Source organism: Podarcis liolepis (genome assembly GCF_965112155.1).
Source record: "Podarcis liolepis genome assembly, chromosome: 9".
Taxonomy (NCBI): Eukaryota; Metazoa; Chordata; class Lepidosauria; order Squamata; family Lacertidae; genus Podarcis; species Podarcis liolepis.
In genome coordinates, this window is record NC_139564.1 from 65943886 (window position 1) to 65969977 (window position 26092).

Below are 26092 nucleotides of genomic sequence, written 5' to 3' on the forward strand. Positions count from 1 at the left end.
GGTACCGCTCCGTCGGGAAGGTAAACAGCGTTTCCGTGTGCTTCTCTGGTTTGCCAGAAGCAGCTTAGTCATGCTGGCCACATGACCTGGAAGCTGTACACTGGCTCCCTCGGCCAATAAAGCGAGATGAGCACCACAACCCCATAGTCGGTCACGACTGGACCTAATGGTCAGGGGTCCCTTTACCTTTAGCTACTAAGTAGCAACATGAAGTGCATCAAGCAACAAATGATTTAGCTTTGATTTTGAATAGATACCTTATGCATGTTTGTTCTTGAAAATTAGACGAGAGCAGATCCACATCTACAAAATATGTGGTGTAGGAAAACAGATATCAATTTTACAGCTTGTTATGTAGTAAAAGAAAATATAATGAAAATGTGTTATCAATGGTTTCTCACCCCAGTAAAATTAGCAAAAAAATATAAAAGCATCCAAATCTCTGCTGGAAGTGCAAGAAAGTGATGGGGACATTATACCATATGTGGTGGGGGTGTAAGGTGGTGAGACAATTTTGGAATGAGATACATGAGGAGATCAAAAAGATCCTCAGGAGCTCTATTTCAAAAAAACAAAACAAAAAACAACAACAGAGTCCTACTTACTGAGTTTATTGACAAATGACATACCCAAGGACAAAAGGAATATATTTTTATATATAACCGCAGCTGCAAGAATACTTATGGCAAAATGTTGGAAAACAGGAAAAGTACCACAAATGACAGAATGGCAAGTTAAGATTTGTGAGTTTGCCGAGATGGCAAAAATGACTGCAGCAATCAGGGGCTGCTCCAATCAAAAATTCTATACAGAATGGGAATGCATAAGGGAATACATGAAGAAATATGATGTTAAAGCAGAACTCTTAATAGGCAATTGTTAAGAGTGTAAGGACAAAAGAAGTAATTATAATTTAACAGTTTTCAAGTTACTCTATTTTATCAAAGCAACTAGAAAAAAAATTATTATGATGGGAAGATCTCACAGAGGTGAAGGGAAGCAGTGGGGAGGAGGGGAGGGTTAGGTTGAATTTGGGAAATAAAATAATATATGGGACAGCAAAGGATATAATAGATTCTGATAGAAGAGTAATATATTGTAACCAGAATAGAAGTTTAAAAGGGGAAGTAAATGTACTTTTAGTATTTTCATTATTGTAATAGTTATTATTACCGTATTTTTCGCTCTATAGGATGCAACTGACCATAGGATGCACCTTTTTTAGAGGGGGAGAACAAGGGGAAAAAATCCCCCCCTCCCTGCTCAGCACCCCTTCAGCGAAGCGGCAGGAGAAACGGAGCCCCTTCCATTTCTCCTCCCGCTTCGCTGAAGGGGTGCTGCGCAGAGAGCAAAAGCTGTGCAGCGCCTCTCCAGCGAAGCGAAGCCAGGAGAGCGAGAGGGATCAGTGCACACCGACCCCTCATTCTCCAGGCGTCAGCGACAGCAACGTGAAGCCTCCGGAGCACGGAGGGAGCGCTCTCTCTGCACTTCGGAGGCTTGGCGTTGCTGTCGATGAAGCCAAGGAGCCTGCATTCGCTCCATAAGATGCACACACATTTTCCCTTAATTTTTGGAGGGGGAAAAGTGTGTCTTATAGAACGAAAAATACGGTATTTCTTATCGGTAGAAGGCAATGCTAATTTAGACTTCTTTGTTTTGCTGTCTGTATAAAAAAAAAATAAGCCGAAAAGAAAAGAAAAGAAAAGAAAAGAAAAGAAAAGAAAAGAAAAGAAAAGAAAAGAAAAGAAAATGGTGTAGGAGAGAGAGGGCTCTCTGCCCTCATCTTCATCAAATAAACCAAGTGGTCCACCAGAAGAGAGGCATAATCTCTTCCATTCGCATCCTAGAAACACAGTGGGCTGTTGCAGGAGGGACAAAGCTCTCCATCTTTCTCCTGACAGCCAGCAGCTGGCCCTCATCCCATTTGCCTTTGGTCAGTGTTCATTTAGATGCTAGCCCAATTATTTACACTGGATAGTTAGCTTTATTGATACCTGGCACAGAAACAAAAATGAATAAATGTTTGATTCATGGAGGTGTTAGATCCTTTCTTGGACATTGTTCCAGTCGGTAAGCCTCACAGTGACAGCCTGAGCCTTTGATGGATATAATTCTGACAGCAAATGCGGACGTCAAAAGAGCCAAGGTCTCACAAAGTAATAAGAAATCTTTAAGGCCAAGAGAACTTTGCAAAGCTGGAGAACGAAAGAAACAGCCCTGCTCACTTAACCAATATTTTAAAATTGGTTTGTTGTTGTTGTTGTTTAGTCGTGTCCGACTCTTCATGACCCCATGGACCAGAGCACGCCAGGCACTCCTGTCTTCCACTGCCTCCCATAGTTTGGTCAAACTCATGCTGGTAGCTTCGAGAACACTGTCCAACCATCTTGTCCTCTGTCGTCCCCTTCTCCTTGTGCCCTCCATCTTTCCCAACATCAGGGACTTTTCCAGGGAGTCTTCTCTTCTCATGAGGTGGCCAAAGTATTGGAGCCTCAGCTTCACAATCTGTCCTTCCAGTGAGCACTCAGGGCTGATTTCCTTAAGAATGGATCAGTATGATCTTCTTGCAGTCCATGGGACTTTCAAGAGTCTCCTCCAGCACCATAATTCAAAAGCATCAATTCTTCGGTGATCCTTCTTTATGGTTAAAATTGGTTACGTAGTGTCAAATCTATGAATGCATTTTGAGTGTGTGTGTTCATAACAATTAGGAGTGCTTTTGCACCACCTAAATTTTAAGATCATGTGTCAACCTATATTCTAAGAGAAGGGACACAAATTTATATCATCAGTACAACGAGAACAAAAGGAAGTCACACTTCATATGCTCAGAAATGCTCTTGTCTGTACTGCCATCACCCATTTGCAAAGAGTTGTGAATATGTTTGGATGATACCTTCATTATGTTTATCATCTACAGTAGTACCTTGGTTTACGAACTTAATCCATTTCGGAAGTCCGTTCTTAAACCAAAGCGTTCTTAAACCAAGGTGTGCTTTACCATAGCAGTGGGGGACTCAATTTACAAATGGAACACACTCAACAGGAAGTGATACATGTTCTTATTCCAAGGCAAAGTTCACAAACTAAAACACCTACTTCTGGGTTTGCAGCGTTCTTAATCCAAGTTGTTCATAAACTAAGCTGTTCTTAAACCAAGGTACCACTGTACTGATTAGGAACATCAGAAAGTTCCTTACACCAAGTCTGACAACTTGTCTGTCTAGTTCACTATGGTCTATAAGATAATTCCATGAAAATGTCAGCCTAACAGACCCTTTTTTCTTTGTAATAACCTTTTCCCATAGGACACTATGCTTTGGAGGAGGACATGGGAGGGCAAATTATTGTTATGGGATGTTACATTCTCATATTCTTTTTGAAAAACCAATAAAATACATTTATAAAAATTAAATAAAAAACCCACAGATCCATTTTTCATTTCCATATATTGTAAACATGTTTTACATTATTTTTAAATATAATTTCCCAAAGTCTTTCTTTCTTTCTTTCTTTCTTTCTTTCTTTCTTTCTTTCTTTCTTTGATTGATTTAATAGTCACTTGTCATCCGAAGGCCTCCAGGTGACAACAAAAATATACAATACATAATACCATAGGGGAAAAGGGGGGAGATCATATAATACATTAATATTTCATATAACATGACATCCATGCAGGGAGGGGGGAACATACCAACTGTATCAATAGTAGTGAACAACATTAACAATACTCAAGTACAGTGGTACCTCAGGGTACATACGCTTCAGGTTAAGTGTGTTCTCCCTCAGGGAGAGCACAGGTTGCGGGCGGGGCTGACAAGACACCTCACTGTTACTAGGCAAATGGTTTGGCCATCCTTTAAGCAGGGGCGGGCTGTTACTGGGGTTATCTAGATGTTGCCATTTGCTGATTGACAGCCCTATTTGTTAAATACAATGCTCGCAGCGATGAACTTCCTCTTTTCGCTGCTTACTTCGGCTCACCCGCCCTTCCTTCCCTAATTTTAGGCTGTTTGCTTGACCTTGCTATGCCTGTCATGGGGTCGTCTGCCTTGGGGCAGGGGCCCGGTAGGAATTTTGTCCATGTGGCTGATTAGTGTGTGCCACTTGGTTTTTGCCTACTGCGTAGCAAATCGTCACAACTTGTAAGGTTGGCGGTTAGGCATTGGTCTTGGAATTGGTTGGTGGAGGGGTATGGATTTGGCTGTGCCTGCCCCTCCAAAATGCTGCTGCTGCTGCTGCAAGGGTTTTCCATTAAAGGAACCCAGGGGCTCCCCATGCTTTTGTCCGAAACCCCCTGGCAAGGGGCTAGGGCCACGCAAGCCCCTGGGAGCATTCTGGGGAGAGGTGAGGCATGGTTCCCAGTCCCGTCTCTCTCCCCAGGTGACTTACCCTTCCTGACTTCATGGGGGGTGCAAATGTCAGAGCTGTCCCCGTGCGGGGTCAGTTAGTGCTACCAATGCCTAAGCAACCACTCACATTGCTGTAATTTGAATAAAGTTATGGCCAAAATTATGCCAAAAACCTTAAACAAAAATTAAGTGTCAATTGTGTGTTCTTTGGGGGGGGGGTGTCTTGGGGACCTCAACGCGCAACATATGCTTCAGGTTACAGACTCCGCTAACCCAGAAATAGTACCTTGGGTTAAGAAATTTCCTTCGGGATGAGAACAGAAATCGTGCTCCAGCGCCACGGCAGCAGCAGGAGGCCCCATTAGCTAAAGTGGTGCTTCAGGTTAAGAACAGTTTCAGGTTAAGAACGGACCTCCGGAACGAATTAAGTACTTAACACAAGGTACCACTGTATTACTTATCCATTATTTAAAAAATAAACAAACTTCAACCTCCCCCAGTCCAAAAATCATTCACATCAAACCAGCAATCAAATCCACAATAATCTGCCAACAGTTTTTTAAAGGTGGCATTTTACATGTGAGTAAAACAACCAGAAGCACGACATGCAAGATGACTCAGAATTTCTCTAATTATTTTCTAAAGTTTAGTTAAAGACCTTTCCAAGAAAATAGACAATAGGTTAATGTCCTTTTATTGTACTACTGATAGTTTTGCTTTCTCATTTGTAGAATTAAGAAGAAATTGTACATTAGGAGCAAAATGAGATTAGTTTAGGACAATATAATTTACATTGGTTGAGCATGTTACAAAATGCATATTGCTGCAGATGGGATTTATTTTTTGATTCACACATTTAGAAAATAAGAAAGTTACAGATAAATTCTTGAGGTTCCAAACATGTTGGTCACATCTCGTAAAACACATCACAAAGAAAGCATTGAAACTATTTTTGGCAAACTCCTTGATTATTTTTTTTCTAGGGAAGATTAATCCATTTAAAACACAAATATTTCATGATTAATTGGAGTTTAAATCATATTAGCTAAAATAAATATAGCATATAAAAAAAGTTTACAAATGTTACATTGGTGACAAAACTGCCAGAGAGCAGTGGCTTTCCAAAATTTCACAAATGAGTCTTTGACAGTCTGACCTGGAGAACCAGTGACCAAACTTGAGACCTTCTGCTAATAATAATACAAAACTGGTGTTCAGCCGAGTCCGTATTCTACCTGCATACATACTTTCAATGAACCTTCATTCAAAAAGTTTTTCTCTCTGTGTGTGTTAAAGGTAAAGGGAACCGTGACCGTTAGGTCCAGTCGCAAACAACTCTGGGATTCTGTGCTCATCTCGCTCTATAGGCCAGCATGGTGTTTGTCTGCAGACAGCTTCCGGGTCATGTGGCCAGCATGACTAAGTGGCTTAGCCTAAGCCGCTTCTGGTGAACCAGGGCAGCACATGGAAACGCTATTTACCTTCCCGCCGGAGTGGTACCTATTTATCTACTTGCACTTTGACGTGCTTTCGAACTGCTAGGTGGGCCGGAGCTGGGACTGAGCAACAGGAGCTCACCCCGGCACGGGGATTCAAACCACCGACCTTCTGATCAGCAAGCCCTAATAGAGCTAATTAGCTGCTACTACTACAAACCCTTCAGGGACACTAGTGGCGCTGTGGTCTAAACCACAGAGCCACCAGCATCCCTGAAGGGTTTGCAGTAGTAGCAGCTAATTGGCTATATTAAATCTGCTTACCTTTTATAATCATGTGGAACTTGAACGGGATACATTTTCTCAAGTGACTGTGTCGCAGAAATGCCTGTGGAGTACTTTCCAGGAAAACTGAGAGGGCTCCTGAGATGTGCGTACAGAGCCCTCCCAAATTAAGGACACAGCTGGCACCTTTACATGCACTAAGAAAAGTGGATGATGTGCTGAATTTGCACTGTGTCTTGATATCCCCTTGGTAGAATGGCATGTAAATTATGCAGCTCCGTGACTGGACGCTTTTCAAATGCAGAGAGCAGTCTAGAGTGAGCTCAGTGGCAGTGATAGATGGAAGCACTTTGAGATAGGAAAACGACACAAGGTGTAGCTCAGAGGTTTACCGACAATTAGCAGGTTCAAGTGATTATTGAAATGAGACTGACATTGGTAAATGATGTCTCTGTGCTGCCAGCTTTTCCTCTGCGTTGAACACAGTTATCCGTGCTGCAATCCCCTGCTGCTATTTTTGCAAGACAAGGTACATGACGTACCTTATTCATCACATTGCTGCTAATATTAACTCCCTTGCAAATTGTTATTGAGGTAGAAACGAGTGGGTACTATTATTATTATTCTAAATTTTCAACTGGAAATACTGGGTTAGAATCAAGTCTGTACTAGCAGATGTGTAAAATCTCCCCATTTGTTTTCAAAATACCTTTCTGAACACCAGGTACCAGAGATCTGTGTTATGCAATGTTTGTATTGACGGAGGCAATGTTCACTGTTCTCACGATTTTTGACATTGTAATTGTACACTGCGATGCAGTTGGCTTTCTAGTGCATTGCTTCCCATTTAAGTAAAGCACAGCCCTGATTTAGGCTGCAGTTGTATTCACAGTTACATGGGTGTAAATCCTAATGTACTCAATAGGACTTGTGCTTGGAGAGACATGTATAGGACTTACACTATTAATAGCTCATCATTTTCCATCCAGTAGCACAGACTTGGAATTCTTATGCATTGGTCTTCATTGAGAAACCTTCACCAGATCATTATCAGGTATTGTTCCTTAAGCTCGAAAAAAAATGTCATAGCTATTTCAAATGGTTTATCATTTCTCACATCTACAACACCTATTTGCAAACCTTTTGGTCACTGTGGACTCTTGATGACAAATATGCAATCGCTGCTTAGGAAGTAGAGAATAATCTGTGGCATCCTGACACCAATCCCTGACTCAAAACCACATTTGAATGCTTAGCAAATCTAATGTGCATAAGATCTGGCAGTACAATAAATAAGTCATCTGATTTATCTATCATGTGGGAAGCTCAGTTGCGTGTTGAGTCCCACAATGCCACCCACCAAAAAATTCACACTTCACACATCAATTTTTGTTTAAGGTTTTTGGCATAATTTTTGGCCACAACTTTATTCAAATACAAAAAATGTGAGTGGTTGCTTAGGCATTGGTTATGACTATCTGTCCTTGCCCTCAAGGACAGAGCTGGCCCTTCCGGACACCAACGGAAGCCAGCGTGGGAAACAAGTATTGGGTGAGAGATGAAGCTGGGACACAGACCCACACCTCTCACCCTCATGTTCCGTTGGGGCTTGCACGGCCCAAGTCCGGCTCCACGGACAAGGACGAAACGAATGGCAAGCCCCTGGATTCCTTTAACGGAATTCCCTTTCCGCATCATTTGGAGGGATAGGCACTTACCCCTCCAAGCACCAATTTAACCAATGCCTAACCGCCAACCTTACAAGTTGTGACGATTTGCTACGCAGTAGGCAAAAACCAAATGGCACCAGCCAATCAGCCAAATGGCAAAATTCCTACCAGGCCCCCGCTCCAAGGCGGACGACCCCATGACAGGCATAGCAAGGTCAAGCGAGCAAGAAAAACCACCCTAATAAAAGGGAGGGAGGGCGGGTGATCCGGTGCAAAATGGCCAAGAGAAAGCCCCAACGTCTGGCCCCTATATTTAAAACCTCTGACCCCTCCTCCAAAATTGGCAACAATCAAAAATCCCCAGCAACCCAATTTTAACCCTTAAGGCTTGGGTTCCTTGCCAAATCTGCCTAGTCACTTCAGGGTGGCTTGTTCCCCCAACCTCTCTGTTAGGGAGAACACGCTTTTTCAACACAAAAAGCATGATGATGTGGTGGCGTGGTATTTATTATCTGACAACATACGTGGGTGGCACTGTGGTCTAAACCACAGAGCCTAGGGCTTGCCGATCAGATGGTCGGTGGTTTGAATCCCCACGATGGGGTGAGCTCCCGTTGATCGGTCGTACCTTTACCTTTACCTTTACAAACCCTTCAGTATTCATTCCCTCAACTTTCCTCCCCATCATGATTTTTTCCCTGAACTGTTATCCAAAGTCACTTCCAGGGAAAAGAAGAAGAAGATGCATTTTAGAACGGAAGCAAACATTTATATAAAAATATATTAAAATAACGTTACTTTTACTATAATTTCTACAGCAATGTTTAAATTGTGGCTAGTATTCAACGATAGCTCAATTTGTTGAATCCTCTTCTAAAGCTGTCTAAGTTGGTCCTCATCATCGCAACTTGTGCTAGGACTCTTCGTGACCCCATGGACCAGAGCACACCAGGCACTCCTGTCTTCCACCGCCTCCCGCAGTTTAGTCAAACTCATGCTGGTAGCTTCAAGAACACTGTCCAACCATCTTGTCCTCTGTCATCCCCTTCTCCTTGTGCCCTCTATCTTTCCCAACATCAGGGTCTTTTACAGGGAGTCTTCTCTTCTCATGAGGTGGCCAAAGTACTGGAGCCTCAGCTTCACGATCTGTCCTTCCAGTGAGCACTCAGGGCTGATTTCCTTAAGAATGGATAGGATTAATCTTCTTTTGATCTTCCTACACATGGTTGCCCCTAAACCTGTTCTGTGGTTCTGCCCATCCATCCAAACCAGATTTTGGGATGGCGTGGGGCTCATGCACAGGGTGTGGGGAAATCCCATTGTGTTAGCATTGATCCTTGTACTAGTGCAAGTGTTTATCTCTGTATTGCCCATGGATCTTTTTTTACTTCTATTTTCTTTCATTTTGTTTTGTACTCCTGATGTATGATTCCAGTATGAGGTGGAGGGGAATGGCCATTGGTTATTTAAAGTTTAAATAAATAAATAAATAAATAAATAAATAAATAAAGCAGCTGGTACCCCAATGTTAGTCTCTCAGTTTCATATATCCTATTCCTTTTATTTACATTTTGAAGTTACACTTCAGTGCAATTAAGACTTGCTCCTGTTAGAAGCTAGTTGCACTCAGCATACATCCTATTTATTTTTGTATCTGGAGGTGGGAAATTTGTGGGAGGCAAACTTACTGCGTTAGCATTTAAGTAGCTTGCACTTGGCTTTGAAGTGAATATGCCATTAAGATGAATAAAGGCAGTTCATACAGTTCTGCTGGCATTGTTATTCCTGTCCATCTGGGAGCAAAACACACAATGCAGGAATACACTGATTTATAGAACCAGAGCTTCCTCTGAAAACAGGTCTAGAAACTTTATTTTCTTTAATGAAGCCTGCAAATCTGTCATGTCGAACCAAAGGGAAGCTACCTTTCCCCTCGATGTGCAGTGAATTTGTGTTATAATTCACATTAACTCTTGACACATTGTAACATCAGAGGGAGAACACAGAGCCTTACATCATGAAAAGGTAGGATGTTTTTCAGGAAGTGGTACATTTATTGTCTTGTGGGAAGGCAATGGAGTGGTAGACTTGGAGGTAATGCTTCTGCTCCGGCCATTGTAAATTAAGACGTGGCAGTAGATGTTTCACATTTCCAGACATGTTTATAAGGGCCAGGTCAGTGAGGATTAAACAGGAGAAAATCAACAGGGTTGCACTTTCTCTCCTGGAAGCAAGAGTTTCCGTGCCAAAACCAAGCCTAACAGATCTGGAAAATCAGATTCATCCAAGAGTATCTGGCACTGTTGGACAACCACTTGCTCAAACACCTTGCCCAAGAAGAGTGTTGCCATATCATCTGTGCTGTGTTGCCTTTGGGGTGTTTCTGACTCGATATGAGGCTCCTCTGGATTATCATATATTGAGGATTTATCCTGATTTGCTTACAGAAAGCTGGTTAGACTATGTCCAGTTTTAATTAACCATTTTCCAGATTTGTTTGTGAGCGATCGTAGAGTTTGGACTTGATATCCCGCTTTATCACTACCCGAAGGAGTCTCAAAGCGGCTAGCATTCTCCTTTCCCTTCCTCCCCCACAACAAACACTCTGTGAAGTGAGTGGGGCTGAGAGACTTCAGAGAAGTGTGACTGGCCCAAGGTCACCCAGCAGCTGCATGTGGAAGAGCGGGGAATCGAACCCGGTTCACCAGATTACGAGTCTACCGCTCTTAACCACTACACCATACTGGCTCTAGAGTCATATACTTGTAGAATCGGAAATGAACCTGAGGAACATCTAGTCTAGGGCTATCAAACGTCCTGATTTTCCAGGACATGTCCTGGAATTCACCTCCAAAAATGGCATCCTGGATTATTTTTTTGGAAATTGGGCAAATATTCTGGAAAACCAGCAATGGGGGTTTTACTAAACAAAGCTCAACAACCTTTGGGGTGTTTTCAACTAAATTATACATGACAGGTGGCCATTCAACCTCTGCTTAAAATCTCCAGTAACATAGAGTCCTCCACCTCTTGAAGGAGTCTGTCTAACAGCTCTTACTGTCAGAAAATTCGTTGTGATGTTTACTCAGAATCTCCTTTCTCATAACTTGAATCCATTGGTTTGGGTCATAGCTTCCAGAGCAGGAGAAAACAAGCTTGCACCACCTTCCATTTAACAAATAAATACATTTTGGGGGGGGGGGATCTTTTAAGGTAATGCACTTTTTATGTTATTTTCATGAATTCCTGCACACTTTATCTTTATCTCTACATATTTGCACACATTGCCCGCCTGGAGAACTGGCTGCACATTGGTATTTGCAAGTGTATGGCAAAATTCAGATAACTGCACATTTTAAAGGATAGGTCTGTTTTGATTTGAGTATTGTTTTCGGAAGTACAAATTGTTTTAGGACAGTACAAATTATGCAGGCTTGCCTTTAAATGTGAATCAAAACTCTCTTCACTTTACTCAAATGTTTATACATAATCTTTCTTTCGTAATTCCTTTATTGATTGCTTGATCATAGTGCTGAATGTTTTTTCACCTTCCTTATTAAGCAAAATATCTGCAAAGACCAGGTTTCAATAGTTGCATGCAATAAAGGTGTTAATTTTTTCTTCTTCTTTTACCGGCACTCAGTCAATTTATTTTTAAGTTCCTTATTTGGAGCAAGAAGATAGGTGTGATTATGTGATCTCTTCTCCTCTTCCAATCCTCACCAGCCTAGAGGAAGCTTGTAGCTTGTAATGTCACTTGGGATGGTTTGGCCCCATTGGGATTCCCATCTGTCATAAGGAAATAGAGGTTTGCATAGGAGCAAATGGAATATGGTAAACAGTTCATTCCTGCAAGTGCAGAAATAGCTTAGGTGATATATCTCAACAGTGCACAATTTCATATTTGTTTTATAAGAAGCCAGAAGGCCATCAAATCTGACACAACGTTGTATGTCTGTTGAGAACTATTGTTGTTGGACAACAGATAAATAGAATGAAAGAAAAATAATATTAAACTGGGGAAGAATGAGATGTTCCTCCTCATCACATCCATACTAAGGCTACAGAACTAACAGGGAACAACTGAGAGAGGGGCAGAATGTTGGGAAGAGATTTCATCTTCATAGTGAACATACTGGAAAGAAAACAGGGTCACTCAAAAATAAAGTAGCAGTTTCTTCATACGTGGCTCAGGGCAACCAGAAACTCCTGACCATGTCTTCTTTCACTGCCAATATTTTACAGACATACGAGTTAGGTTAATCCTGCCAATACTACACAAATTGCCTGGATGGACAGAGTAACTCTTTACCTCCTTGCTCCTTCAAGATGCAAACCCAGATGTAACTTACTCAGCAGCCAGATTTCCGGTGCTTCAATTCACCAAAGAATGGTTTGGCGTTGAAGATTTTAAGGGCAGAAGGGATATGCGAATTACCTCTTGTTATGAAAAAATGCATGATGGCCTGCATAGACATCTTACTGGCATCCACCACTTTTACTAAATATCCAGTGCGACAATCTGATTGCAATAAACCTGCTTTGCACAGACTTCCAGCACACCAGACTCATGCTGACATTTTCTGACTCGGCTACTCCGAAAAAGCTCCTGAAATATAGGGCCCTCTTACAGAACTATAATTTTGAGCTGAGGCGAGTTTTTAAAGACACAGAATGGAAACAACTACTGCCAAATTTGTCGTATTGCCGGACTGACCCTGAGCAATCAATGCCCTCTTTGTCGGAGGGCATTTGCCATAAGCCCATGGTTCATTCGACAGGGCCGTTAAGGATGGATATGCGCGATGCACCCAGCCGTAACACTCCCTTGGAGAGGAAAACCTTAGAGCAAAAAGGCCAGCTACATAAAGAACACCAGCCCAATCTAGAGAAGTCAAAGACAGGACAGTCCAGTAGCCCCTTGGTTGATCTCGAAATTCACCATCCATTACCCCGGCTGGAACCCGATCAGCCATCGCCAAGCGACGCTCCTCCCAAGGGAAACGCCTCACACAGAAAATCAGAATGGTTTGGGGCACTTACCAGACCCAAGCTGAAGGCTTGTATGCCCTCTTTGGTACCCTCCCTTCTATAGTTACTTTTGCAACTGCTGATTTTAAGTCTTCCTCACACTCCTCCCCCCACTTTGAGTCACTCCGTTAACACATTTTATTTGTGTTACTTCCTAAATCACTGTGTGTTTCTATTTTAACTTGTGGCTGGTCTGTGACCATAATAAAGATGGTGAGGGTGATGATACAGTCAAACCTTGGTTCCTGAACGGCTTAGTTGCCAAACAAATTCACTCCCGAACACCACAAACCCAGTTTGTGAATGTTTTTTGGAAGCCGAACATCCGACGCAGCTTCCGCTTGAGTGCAGGAAGCTCCTGCAACCAATCTGAAGCCATGCCTTGGTTTCCGAACAGCTTTGGTAGTCGAACGGACTCCCAGAATGGATTAAGTTTGAGAAACAAGGTACCGCTGTACTTGCATACCTTAAAGGTACAGGTAAAGGGACCCCTGACCATTAGGTCCAGTCATGACCAACTCTGGGGTTGCGGCGCTCATCTCGCTTTATTGGCCGAGGGAGCCGGCGTACAGCTTCCGGGTCATGTGGCCAGCATGACTAAGCCGCTTCTGGAGAACCAGAGCAGCACACAGAAAAGCCATTTACCTTCCCGCCAGAGCGGTACCTATTTATCTACTTGCACTTTGACATGCTTTTGAACTGCTAGGTTGGCAGGAGCTGGGACAGAGCAACTGTTGCGGGGATTCAAACCGCCAACCTTCTGATCGGCAAGTCCTAGGCTCTGTGATTTAACCCACAGCACCACCCACGTCCCTACTTGCATACCTTAGGTATGCAGAAATGCGGCCTAGCGGGCTCAGGTACCACCACTGCAAGCACAAGCACCCACCACAAGCGCTAGCTCATCCTTCTCCCTGAGCTCAGAGGTGGTGGTTCTGAGGAGAGGAAACAGGACATTCCATGATCAAATCGGAAAACGGAGTGGCTTCTGTAATTCCAGGACCAAACTGGGAAAATCGGGACATGAAGCGAAACCCAGCCCAGCACAAAATGACTGCCGTGGGCAGCAAAACAAGAAATGTTGGTACTCTGCATCAGTGAATATGGTCACAGAAAAAGCCTAGGTAGTTGGAAAACTGAATCCCTCTATGTCAGTCTCCATATTCAGAACCCACAAAGGCTTGAGTCCTGAGTAACAGCAGAGTCTTAATCTGGCATGACTAAGCCGCTTCTGGCAAACCAGAGCAGCGCACGGAAATGCCGTTTACCTTCCCGCCAAAGCGGTACCTATTTATCTACTTGCACTTTGACGTGCTTTTGAACTGCTAGGTGGGCAGGAGCAGGGACCGAGCAATGGGAGCTCACCCCATCGTGGAGATTCGAACCGCCGACCTTCTGATCGGCAAGTCCTAGGCTCTGTGGTTTAACAAGATTCAACACCTTCCCATCGAACGTGCTGTGAAATAGATTCTCCAATGGACAGATATCGCTCTTATGTGATTGTAATAGTGGGGCACCCAAATCGTTGCATCACATAATTTTTGACTGTGCTTTTCACTTACCGGCCAGGAGCAAGTTTCTTGCTCAATATCTTAAGGGAATTGCCGATGATACGATTGAAGCCAAACTGAGATATCTACTAATTGATGATGACCCCCTAAAATCACTCATGGTTGCCAGATTCCTGATCAGCGTCCTATCCCTAAAGAAGAGAAACGGTCTCCTGCGTGACTCGGACAACCCCTTTAAACCATGACCTGTGTTTTAGGTGATATCACCATTGTTTTAAACCATGATCTATGTTTTAGGCGATATCACCATTGATATCCCTGATTAATTTATGAGCAGAGGGCGATGTATAGGTTACAAAATTATTGTAATGTATGATGGTGGTTTCTGTTTGTATGATGGTGGTTTTTGTTTTTGTTTTGCTTCGGTTACTGTTTGTCTTTTGTAAGTTTTGGCGATTTTAAATTTGGAGGTTTAAGTATAATATGTCGGTATGGGAAACTGTCGTGTAACGGGCCAATGGCAGTAATAAAGATCAATCCAATCCCACAGCGCCACCTGTGTCCCTTTTGATAGGCAGTTAGTAGCACATAAACACTGCAGTTTGCAAATAAATACAAAGACAATCTATGTAGTACTGTTTTATTTAGAGTCAAATATTGCAATACAGCTCCAGTAGCAAATACAAAAATCCCTCTTTATTGTCTGTGCTCAAAGGGTGCATTATTCTTCTGTGATCTACACTGGAACTTGCTATCACACATGCAATTACTTAAATGTCAAGATCAGCTTCGTTGAGGTTCTTTCTTAAAACGATCATGTAATTTGTTGTTTTCACCCAACTGCTTCTTAAATGCAAACATGGAAATTTACTTGCTTTGCCATCTGAATTATTTACATCCTATAAATGACATGCATGTGTACAAACAATTAAGAACTGTAAATAGAATAGAAAGCCTCCGCAGAGGCTTGTGAACATAACCCTGTGTGTGTGTTGCTTAAACTGTGTTATGAAACTGCTGAGGACTTAAGTGTCATTACTGCCATCTTAACTGAAAGCATATTGGCCCTGTGAAAGAGACATTGTGCTTATAAATATTTTACAGTTAAAACTGAATTATTGAGAAAAAGTGAAATTCAATAATCTAGGATGCCTTTAGCATTCATTCTACACAAAGAGTGTCTAGCTATAAGCAGGAGATCAGGAAGCCTGAACATGCAGAGGCCCATTGTTCTTAACTGAATATTTAAACTTCCAAAACTTGCCAAGGGAAATGCTGTGTGGGAATGAATAATTTCTTCTCCTGAAAGCTTAACCACTACAGTCTGCTGTACAGTGGTGCCTCGCAAGACGAAAAGAATCCGTTCTGTGATTCTCTTCGTCTAGCGGTTTTTTCGTCTTGCGAAGCAAGCCCATTGACGGATTAGCGCTATTAGCGCTATTAGCGCTATTAGCGGCTTTTAGCGGCTTTTAGCGGCTTATCTGCTGATCAGATCAGCTGATAAGCGGCTTAGCGGCTTAGAAAAAGGGGGGGGAGGAAAAAAAACCAGCAGGAACTCGCAAGACACTGTCGTCTTGCGAAGCAAGCCCATAGGAAATTCGTTTTGCGAAGCACCTCCAAAATGGAAAACTCTTTCGTCTAGCGAGTTTTCGGTCTTGCGAGGCATTCATCTTGCGGGGCACCACTGTACTTTGCTATGTTCTAATCCATGGGTGGGCAAACTAAGGCCCGGGGGCCGGATCCGGCCCAATTGCCTTCTAAATCCGGCCTGTGGGTGGTCTGGAAATCAGCATGTTTTTACTTGAGTAGAATGTGTCTTTTTATTTAAAATGCATCTCTGGGTTATTTGTGGGGCATAAGAATTCATTCTTTTTCCCCCCTTCCCCAAAATATAGTCCGGCCCCCCACAAGGTCTGAGAGACAGTGGACCGGTCCCCTGCTGAAAAAGTTTGCTGACCCCTGTTCTAATTCATCCAAGTATTCAAATAGGATACAACTCACTTTGGTGAGCACTTAAAATGTCACAGACTCAAACACTGTTGCTGCTTTCGCTCACAGGGCTTGTTCTACAGCTGTTGCCTTTTTTGATGAAATAATTTTTATTTGATTTTACAAGCATATAGTTACAACAATACAAAATACATATGCATATTTGGAGATTTCTCCGAATCTCTAGACTTCCCATCTTCCCCTGCATAGGTCCTATTATAAACCTTTTCAACTGCACATTTTTTCAACATCCAAATTGTATGCCTCTCCAATTTTATCCACAATATCTTCTACATTACTAATAATAATAATAATAATAATAATAATAATAATAATAATGATGATGATAATAATAATTTATACCCCACCCATCTGACTGGGCTTCCCCAGCCACTCTGCTAATGTTAATGTTAATTGCAATTCTGCTAATGTTTTCATCTGCTTATAGTGATCTCTCAAGTAAACTAAAAAAAAAAAAGTCCCATTCTTTATTGAAGTTTTGGTCTTCTTGGTTCCTTAGCTTTCCGGTCAGTTTTGCCATTTCAGCATAATCCAACACTTTAGTTTGCCGTTCTTCTCTGGTAGGGACTTTGTCTTCCTTCCATCTCCAGGATAGTGGCATCCGTGCGGCTGCTGTTGTGTACATGAAAAGTCTTTTCTGTTCCTTTGGAATATAAGCACCTACAATTCCTAATAAAAAAGCTGCTTTTTTAAAATAAAAGTTATTTTAAACATTTTTTTTTCCAATTCATTATATATCATTTCCCAGAATGCTTTTGTTACCTTACACATCCACCACATATGGTAAAAGGTGCCTTCTTTTTCTTTACATTTCCAGCAGATATTTGTACTTGTCTTATACATTTTTGCTAGCTTGTTAGGAGTCAAATACCACCAGTACATCATTTTCATATAATTTTCTTTCAGCGTACAATACAGCTGCTGCCTTTACCTATAGCTCCATATAAATGTACTTGCCATTTTATAATCTGAGGGAGATGCATTGTGTGAGACACAGAAGGTAGGATTCAGCTAAGTTTTACTAGATCATTGAAATTAAGTTAGGTCCATTCATTTTGATGGTTCTGTTCCAAGTAAACTTTCACTGAATGCCACCCCAAGTCTTGACATGCAGAATGAAAAAAAGGTTCCCACAGAATATTATGAAAGCCACTCATTGAATCTTGGTCAACTTTTCATATTTACATGCCAGAAATGCAATATCCCTCTCATGCCCTCATTTTCTGCGATTCTGTGGGGAGGGGGATGTTATTGGCTTTTCACCCTTAATTTTATTATGTATCTTGTGTTATTATCCTGTATTTTTATGTTGTGAACTTCCCTGAGATCTACAGATAAAGGGTGCCCCAGAAATTTAATAAATAAAATTCATAAAAAGCTAAGCCCAAGTGGACTGGAGCGACTTCCCAAAGGTCACATCTGGCTTTGTTTTCTTTTCATTAAGGAAGTGAGAGCTGGACCATAAAGAAGGCTGGTCGCTGAATAACTGATGCTTTTGAATTATGGTGCTGGAGGAGACTCTTGAGAGTCCCATAGACTGCAAGAAGATCAAATCTATCCATTCTGCAGGAAATCAGCCCTGAGTGCTCACTGGAAGGACAGATTGTGAAGCTGAGGCTCCAATACTTTGGCCACCTCATGAGAAGAGAAAACTCCCTGGAAAAGACCCTGATGTTGGGAAAGATGGAGGGCACAAGGAGAAGAGAATAACAGAGGACAAGATGGTTGGACAGTGTTCTTGAAGCTACCAGCATGAGTTTGACTAAACTGCGGGAGGCGGTGGAAGACAGGAGTGCCTGGTGTGCTCTGGTCCATGGGGTCACGAAGAGTCGGACACAACTAAACAACAACAACATGTGTAGGAAAGGGAGGGAAATATCCTGTTGCACAAGGAAAAACCCTTATGCTCATGGATCATTCCCCTCACTATATACAACTCCAGATACAGGGAACTCCCCATTTACACAGGGATTACGTTCTGAGGTACTGCATGTTTGCACAAAATGGCTTGGGGTTGTCATCACTAGATGATTTGATTGTCATCATCAAGATGGCAACGTGGTGTGTTTAGGTGCCATCTCTTTAAAAAGGCTTAAAAAACTGTCAGGGAATTCTACTCAGTATTGATCCACAGCAGATTCCAATGTATAGTTAGCAGAGTAAAAACTTAGACACATTGCAGGATTCCCCAAAAACAGACCAGAGGCAATTAATATTTCATCCAGCAGGGCTTTACTGCTACTGAAGGCAAATGAGCATCATAGCCACAAACCCAATACATTCGGGAATGGCACTGTCCATAAGAAATCCAGTTGCATCAGACTTAACTTAAACTTACAACAACTTATAATAAGTCTAAGCTTTAACACTAAGCATACTATGTACAGAACACCACACCAGAAGGAAAAGAGATAGAAAGATAAAATGAAACCCAGGCTCCTTCTGGCCCTACTTTTACAGTCAGCATGACCTTGACAGAAAGAGATAACAAAACCAGTTTAAGCCAGCTGTACTCAGCTTCTCCGAAGGAATAACCCAAACATCAGGAACCTTCTGCTTGTTTCTTTCACACAGAGAAGCTTCCAGAACCCTCTTGAATTAATTAGAATAGGAAAGATCTCTACACATCAGATCAATACTTTCTGTACTAAAAAATGCAAGCTGACAAAAACTCCTCAAAGAAAAATATCAAAAAACCTCATAAGAAAAGATCTCAAAAAAGTTGTGCAGAAACTCCAAAAGCTTTGCCAAACTCCACCACAATCTCTCCCTCCAAATCTCCTTTCTCAAACTCCAACTTACCATATGCCTCAACGGTCAGTGCAAAGGCTCCTGGCATTGCTAGGTGCTGTTCACACACTTTTTAAAAAGCTTTCCCATGCTCTTTTAGGGCTATTTTTGTCATTTTTGAAGTCATTTTCAGGTCCGTGAAGATGCCCGAGTGTGCAGTCGTGCATTCCTTGAATGTGTGTAAATGTGGAGTTGCCTTCATCTACTATTCCACTGCCCTAGACATCAGTGCAGGCTGCCTCAGAGTAAACCAATTTATATTTGCCCCTTCTCTTAGGCCCTAAGCCTGTAGCATCATTTCCATGGGATGCTTTTGAGGTAATGAAAAACAGGGAAACATACTGGACTGAGGTTTTGGTACGATCTGAGCACGCTCAAGAACTGGGGTGAAATACAATAAAGAGGTTAAACTTAATCCTGCAATAAAAATCTAACAGACCACGAGGAATTTCCTTTGTTTATAGACTGCTAGTATGCATGCTCTCACTGTTTGCCATTCGGACCAATTACAGGAAGACAGCATGTGCATATCAATGAGAGAGAAACAAAAATATCTGATTGGGTAACTGAATTTGTAATTTCTGCAATGAATATCAAAACTGTTGGATCTTTTGTTCATGGTCCAGTCTTTGCAGAGCAATCCCACTGGCTCAAAACATCTGTGCAGAAATAAACTTGGACTCCTTTTTCACAAACCCCGCCTCATGTGATGCCTGGTCTACTCGTGAGAAAGGGAGCAGGTTTTCCTGCAACATTTTGTTGCACGTTAGAAGTGAATGCTGCTGGGCTGCAGAGGGCAATCTACTTTCCATTCACAGCAGCAGCAAAGTCCCCTACATAGAGTTCTGACAATCACAAAAGTCACCAATGACGCCTTCTGCCATTGCTAGGGAGACGTCATCACGACCAGCAAGTCCACCTGCAAATCCATCCATTGTGTGCCAAGCTCTTAGCATCACCACTCACCAAAGAAACAGCTAGAAGGTGCTTTATGAAGATGACACAAAAAAGCATGGCCTATCCTATCCTGCAATACCACCTTTGTCAACCTGGTGCCCTCCATACATCATGGACTACAACTCCCATCATCCCCAGTCAACATAGCTTACTGGGGTTGACAGGAATTGTACTTTGGAAGGGTACCAGGTTGGCAAAGGCAACTATACTATATCAACACATGCAAGACACACAGTTCTAACAGTTTGTTTATTTAAAAAAATTGTGACTGCCGTCGATCAGCCCAGTTATTTTTTTCCCAATATTGCAAAGGCAATATGAAATTAATGTTGCTGGATGCAGAAATAAGAATAATTACTTTTAATCAGGCTACGCTGTTTGACATTTCAAGTTAGTATGTCAAGTCACTTGAAATGGCTTCCAAAATTGATCACACTATTAGTAGGTAGATTAATTTCTAGAAGACCAGGGTAAGTCTGATACCGAAGTCTGTTGTTTAGTTTTACAGACATAAAGACTCTTCACCTTATATATTCCATAGATCCACAGAGGGCAACTGGCAATCCAGTCAGCCAAATTCAGCCCCAAGGCCTAATATTTTGCCCCGGTGACTATTCAATAAACTTCCTGTTTTTATTGTCTGCCTTAAACAGGATAGATTGAGATTGTGTGTATGGGGGGGAGGGTGTCAAGTACTTGAGATGCTGCAACGCACAGGTTGTGGGGGTTGGCGATTCATGAATTGTGTATGTCTGGCCTACAGTGATATGGCTAGATCAAGTGGATAGCTCAACGTCTTCGATTTGCACCTGCTCGACCTCTCTGGATGTTTACACAGAAATAGCTGAAGGAAAGAAAAGGAACACTGAAAGCTGAAAATGTGAGAACCCTGAGCCTGCACTACTGAGCATTGGGCGGATATGCAAGCCTTTTGTGCAGTTTGTACTCAAAACCCATCTATTAATGGGAGGGATGTATGAGAGATCCAGTTCCAAAATGACTATTATGTTATACTCTCATACATTTCTCCAATGAAATTAAGGACATCTTACCATAACTTCCAACATTTCTCCAATGAAAATAGGGGCATCCTACCATAACCTCCAACATTTCTCCAATGAAAATAGGAACGTCCTAAGGAAAAGCAGGACATTCCGGGATCAACGACGGGTTCTCTAAATCAGAACAGCCCTGGAAAATAGGGGAACTTGGAGGGTCTGCTACTATTGTATAGAGGCATGGATATCAGTACTCATGTTCTTTGTTGCAGGCTGTCTAATGCTTCCTTGCAGCTACTGAGTGCAGGGCACACACTCTTGCTACCCTGAAAAGATCAACTGTCTTAGCCCAGTGTGGCTAGATGTTCTTCAGCCATCGAGGACTGCAGCTTGGCTTGGGCCAGTGTAATGGAAACTTTCCTAGCACTGCATCAGCTCTGTGAGATTCCATCTCAGGCTTGGTCACTTGATCCATCCTTGTGCTCTGTATGAGAAGGCAGAGCTACTCATCATGGCCTGGGGAACAACACAGGGATGGGGCTCAAAAGGGGAGCAACACCAGCCTTTTTGTTGATCCATTGACCAACTTCTTCTCTCCAGTGGCAAGCAAAAGCCTAAAGATCTGAGACAGACAGACAGATAGAAATAAAGAATATACTGTTCACTGTCAAAATACCATATTTTTCGCTCTATAGGACGCACTTTCCCCCCTCCAAAAATTAAGGGGAAATATGTGTGCATCCTATGGAGTGAATGCAGGCTCCTTGGCTTCAGTGATAGCAACGCGAAGCCTCCGAAGCACAGAGGGAGCGCTCCCTCCGCGCTCCGGAGGCTTCACGTTGCTTTCGCTGAAGGCTGGAGAGCAAGTTCCAGGCTTCAGGGATAGCCGCCTGAAGCCTTCGGAGTGCAGCGCGAGTTCCTGTTGCACTCCGCAGGTTTCAGGTTCCTTTTGCTGAAGCTGGGAGGGCAAGACTCTCCTGGCTTCAGCAGAGAGGGAGAGCTGCTCAGCGCCCCTTCAGCGAAGCAGGAGGAGAAATGGAAGGGCTCCATTTCTCCTGCTGCTTTGCTGAAGGGGCGCTGAGCAGAGAGGGGGAGATTTTTTTTCCTTGTTCTCCCCCTCTAAAACAAGGTGCGTCCTATAGAGCGAAAAATATGGTAGTCATCTAAGCAGTTTGCAAGTAAAAAAAAAATCTCCAGGGTGTGGGTTTTTTCAGCCAGAACTCACTAGAACTCAATTCTGGCACCTCTCAGGTAGGTACCATTGCCATTCTAAGAGAATGAGGAGGCATTCATGGTGGGTTCCAGCACCTCTTTTTCTAGAAAAATAGTACTGATAAAAACAACTGTGCGAACGTCAAAATGCAAATATCCATAATTAAAATGTGCGCTAAAACAATCCCATTAATACATTAAAAAATAAACAAGGCGGCTCAGGTTGAGAGGTGGAGGAAATGCCTATGGAAATAGGTGCATCTTCAAAAGCAGCTGGAATGGCAATGCAGATGGGTTGTGCCTTTTCCCCCCAGCAGGGAATACATTTCATAATACTGGTTACGCCTGTGCCAAAGTCTGCTTCCATATCATCACAAGAGGATGGTGGTAGCAAGATTAAACTGGACTCCATTTGTGGGACTTAATGCCCTCACTAGGCAATGGAGAGTGAATTCTATTTTTTTTTAATGATATTTATTAAGGGTTTGGAAAATACAGAAAAAGAAAAAGAACAATAAAAAAATTAAACAAATTGAACAGTACCTTACAATACATCAAAAAAGGAAAAAAAAACCCAAAAAGAACAAAAAACAATACAATAAAACAGCAAAACAGCAAAAAAAGAACACAAACATTTAAAAAGACATCCAACCTTTCCATGTCTTTACCTTTCATATACTTGTTTCATCGACCTCCTCACACCTCCCTTCTTTGTATTCTAGTTCAATTAGCTATTTCAGCAAGTCCTTTCCATCTTTCTCAATTTTCAATCTAAAATTTTACTTAAGACAGTCTAACCTTAGATTTTCCACTTTGGTCCATTAACAATCTATTTTTACTTAGCTCTTTATAGCATTTCTGCTAAAGCCATCAAATCCTTTCCATCTTTCACTATTTTCTGTCAATTAATTGTCTTAATTTATTTTAACCTTATCTTACCATTAAAATCCTAAAACTTATATTTACTTAGTTCCTTATAACATTTCTACTAAAGCCATATAATTTCATTCCAACAATTTTTCTAACACTCATTAACTTAACAATATTTCTCTAAATAAATTTTTAAAACTTTTTTTCCAATCTTCTTCCACCGTCTCTTCACCCTGGACTCGGATTCTGTCAGTCCTTTCTATCAATACCATATGGTCCATCAACCTGGTGATCTTCTATCTGAGGCTCTTAACTCTTTTCCATGTCCCTTCTGCAGGTCTTCTTCATTGGAGAGTAAATTCTAAAGCAGAAACTGCACTGCTAAATGGTGAGTCAATGGTCAGTGCTCCCTGCATTCTCCTTACCACAGAGGGTCCCAGAAAGCCATATCCTTGGCCCAGAGATGGAAAGAAGATAAAGTCCCTACCGGAGATCAAATTGGTGGATTGTGCCGAAATGGCAAAAATGCCTGGAAGTATCAGAAATCAGGAATACCAAAATTTTAATAAGGAATGGGGACAATTGTTAACTTATCTTAAAAACCATTGCAAACAGTTAAACTTGTTAGTAGGACTGGAATAACACTTCTAGTTTTGTGGTGAATTATGGACATAATGGAGATGTAAAAGATTTGGATTATCATAAAAGGTGAAGGAGGAAATGATTAGCAATAGGACCCACAAAGGGGAGGAGGGAAGTTCAAGATATTCTCTGGAATCTTGTTTCTATGTTGTATGATGGATAAAGGTAAAAGTAAAGGGACCCCTGACCATTAGGTCCAGTTGTGGCCGACTCTGGGGTTGCGGCGCTCATCTCGCTTTATTGGCTGAGGAAGCCGGTGTATAGTTTCCAGGTCATGTGGCCAGCATGACTAAGCCGCTTCTGGCGAACCAGAGCAGCGCACAGAAACGCCGTTTACCTTCCCGCCGGAGCGGTGCCTATTTATCTGCTTGCACTCTGACGTGCTTTCGAACTGCTAGGTTGGCAGGAGCAGGGATCGAGCAACAGGAGCTCACCCCATTGTGGGGATTCAAACCGCCGACCTTCTGATTGGCAAGTCCTAGGCTCTGTGGTTTAACCCACAGCGCCACCCGCGTCCCTGTATGTTGGATATGTGAGTGTAAAATTTTAATCTGAAAACCAAATAAATAAATTTATATAAAAAGCAACAACAGAAAGCCGACCTCAGAACTACCCCAAGACTCCAGTCCTGAATGTGAGTCACAGTCACCCTATAGTAACTCACCAGCTTGTTAAAGCCATCGTTGCACATGTTCCCCCAAAGTTGTAGCATTTGTTCTTTCCATTTACAACAGAACATTTCATTCAAATGGTGTTTCGTTTCCTTACTGAAGTGGCATGAGAGCTAACCACTGTAATTTAAAACTATTATTAGAAAGCTTAAGTTCCCAGTTAATAAAAGCCTTTATATAAAGTTAATAATGGGTTTCAGGCCTATAAACCTTAGAGGGTAACATTAAAATTAGCTGGCAAGGGAAACTTGGTAGATGGAAGTGTAAATACTGGCTGTGAACAAAGGTGCTAATTCTTCTACCTACTCTATTGTTCCCCACCATTTTCTTCCCATACCACTGATATTATCTTGGTATCGGCACTGAGCAAGCAGAATAGAGAGTAGCTTTATTCATGGCCATATACAGCTCAGGCCAGGAGAGACATTCAGATCAGTTCAGATTTAAATGCAAACCTTCTTCCCAAGACGATACATAAACTGAAACGAGCCTTCAGAGAATTTGCACTCCTCTGAATTTTGTGGTGCATGTCTCCAATGGAAAAATGTGGGAAGGGTTGCATGAGAATACATATATACACGAAAGCAACATACACAAATGCATTATATTGGGGGAGGGAGTGCATTGCAAAAATGTGCATATTAGGCAAAATGTTAGGCTTAAAAGCTAATGCACAGTCATGAAGATTTTTGCAAACTGATGCAGAAATGTGGTGAATGGAATTTAAGATTGGAAAAAGGAGAAACTGAAAGGAACAGCTCTATCCATCCCTTTCTACAGCCTACCTCTCACACCTTTGCACTGGCTGAATCTCCACAGATATTACTCTACCACCTTTGATGGGGCCCAAGGTCTTAGGTCACTTCAACAGCACACATGGCAAGTTAATAATTAAATTAGAGGCTGAGCTGAAGATGGGGAGAACTGCTTCAATTCTCTAGTCAGGGAGAACTCACTAACTGGTTAAACTAGTGATGACAACCCATCTAGTGCAGAAGTGGAGGACCTGCTAGGATGGCCACTCCCTGCAGACTGATGGATCCATGCTGGTTTCCTTGGTGATAGGGTGGTCAGACAGATGACATAACTGTTGCCAAGCACCATCTCATAATTGCTGTCAAGTGGTAGAGCTCAACTGACCAAACCAGGTGAGGGTAGATGGTGATGATGATGATGATGATGATGATGATGATGATGATAATAATAATAATAATAATAATAATAATAATAATAATAATAATAATTTATTTGTACCCCACCCATCTGGCTGGGTTTCCCCAGCCACTCTGGGCGGCTTCCAACAAAGATTAAAAATACATTAAAATGTCACACATTAAAAGCTTCCCTGAACAGGGCTGCCTTCAGTTTATCTCTTTGACATCTGATGGGAAGGCATTCCACAGGGTGGGTGCCACTACCGAGGAGGTTCTCTGCCTGGTTCCCTGTAGCTTTGCTTCTCGCAGTGAGGGAACCGCCAGAAGGCCCTCAGAGCTGGCCCTCAGCATCTGGGCAGAATGATGGGGGTGGAGACGCTCCTTCAGGTATACTGGGCTGAGGCCGTTTAGGGCTTTAAATTTCAACACCAACACTTTGAATTGTGCTTGGAAACATACTGGGAGCCAATGTAGGTCTTTCAAGATCGGTGTTATGTGGTCTT

At 42.2% G+C, this 26092-nt stretch overlaps 1 long non-coding RNA gene across 1 annotated transcript in view; it reads right to left on the reverse strand.

Annotated features, from left to right (window-relative positions):
- The window catches only part of LOC310686445, a 40927-nt gene extending 15475 nt beyond the window's left edge, over nucleotides 1–25452 (reverse strand). Inside the window, exon 1 of the long non-coding RNA XR_014515923.1 lies at nucleotides 25221–25452. This is a non-coding gene — a long non-coding RNA (uncharacterized lncRNA). The remainder of the gene's footprint in view (nucleotides 1–25220) is intronic.
- Nucleotides 25453–26092: the final 640 nt, after the last annotated feature.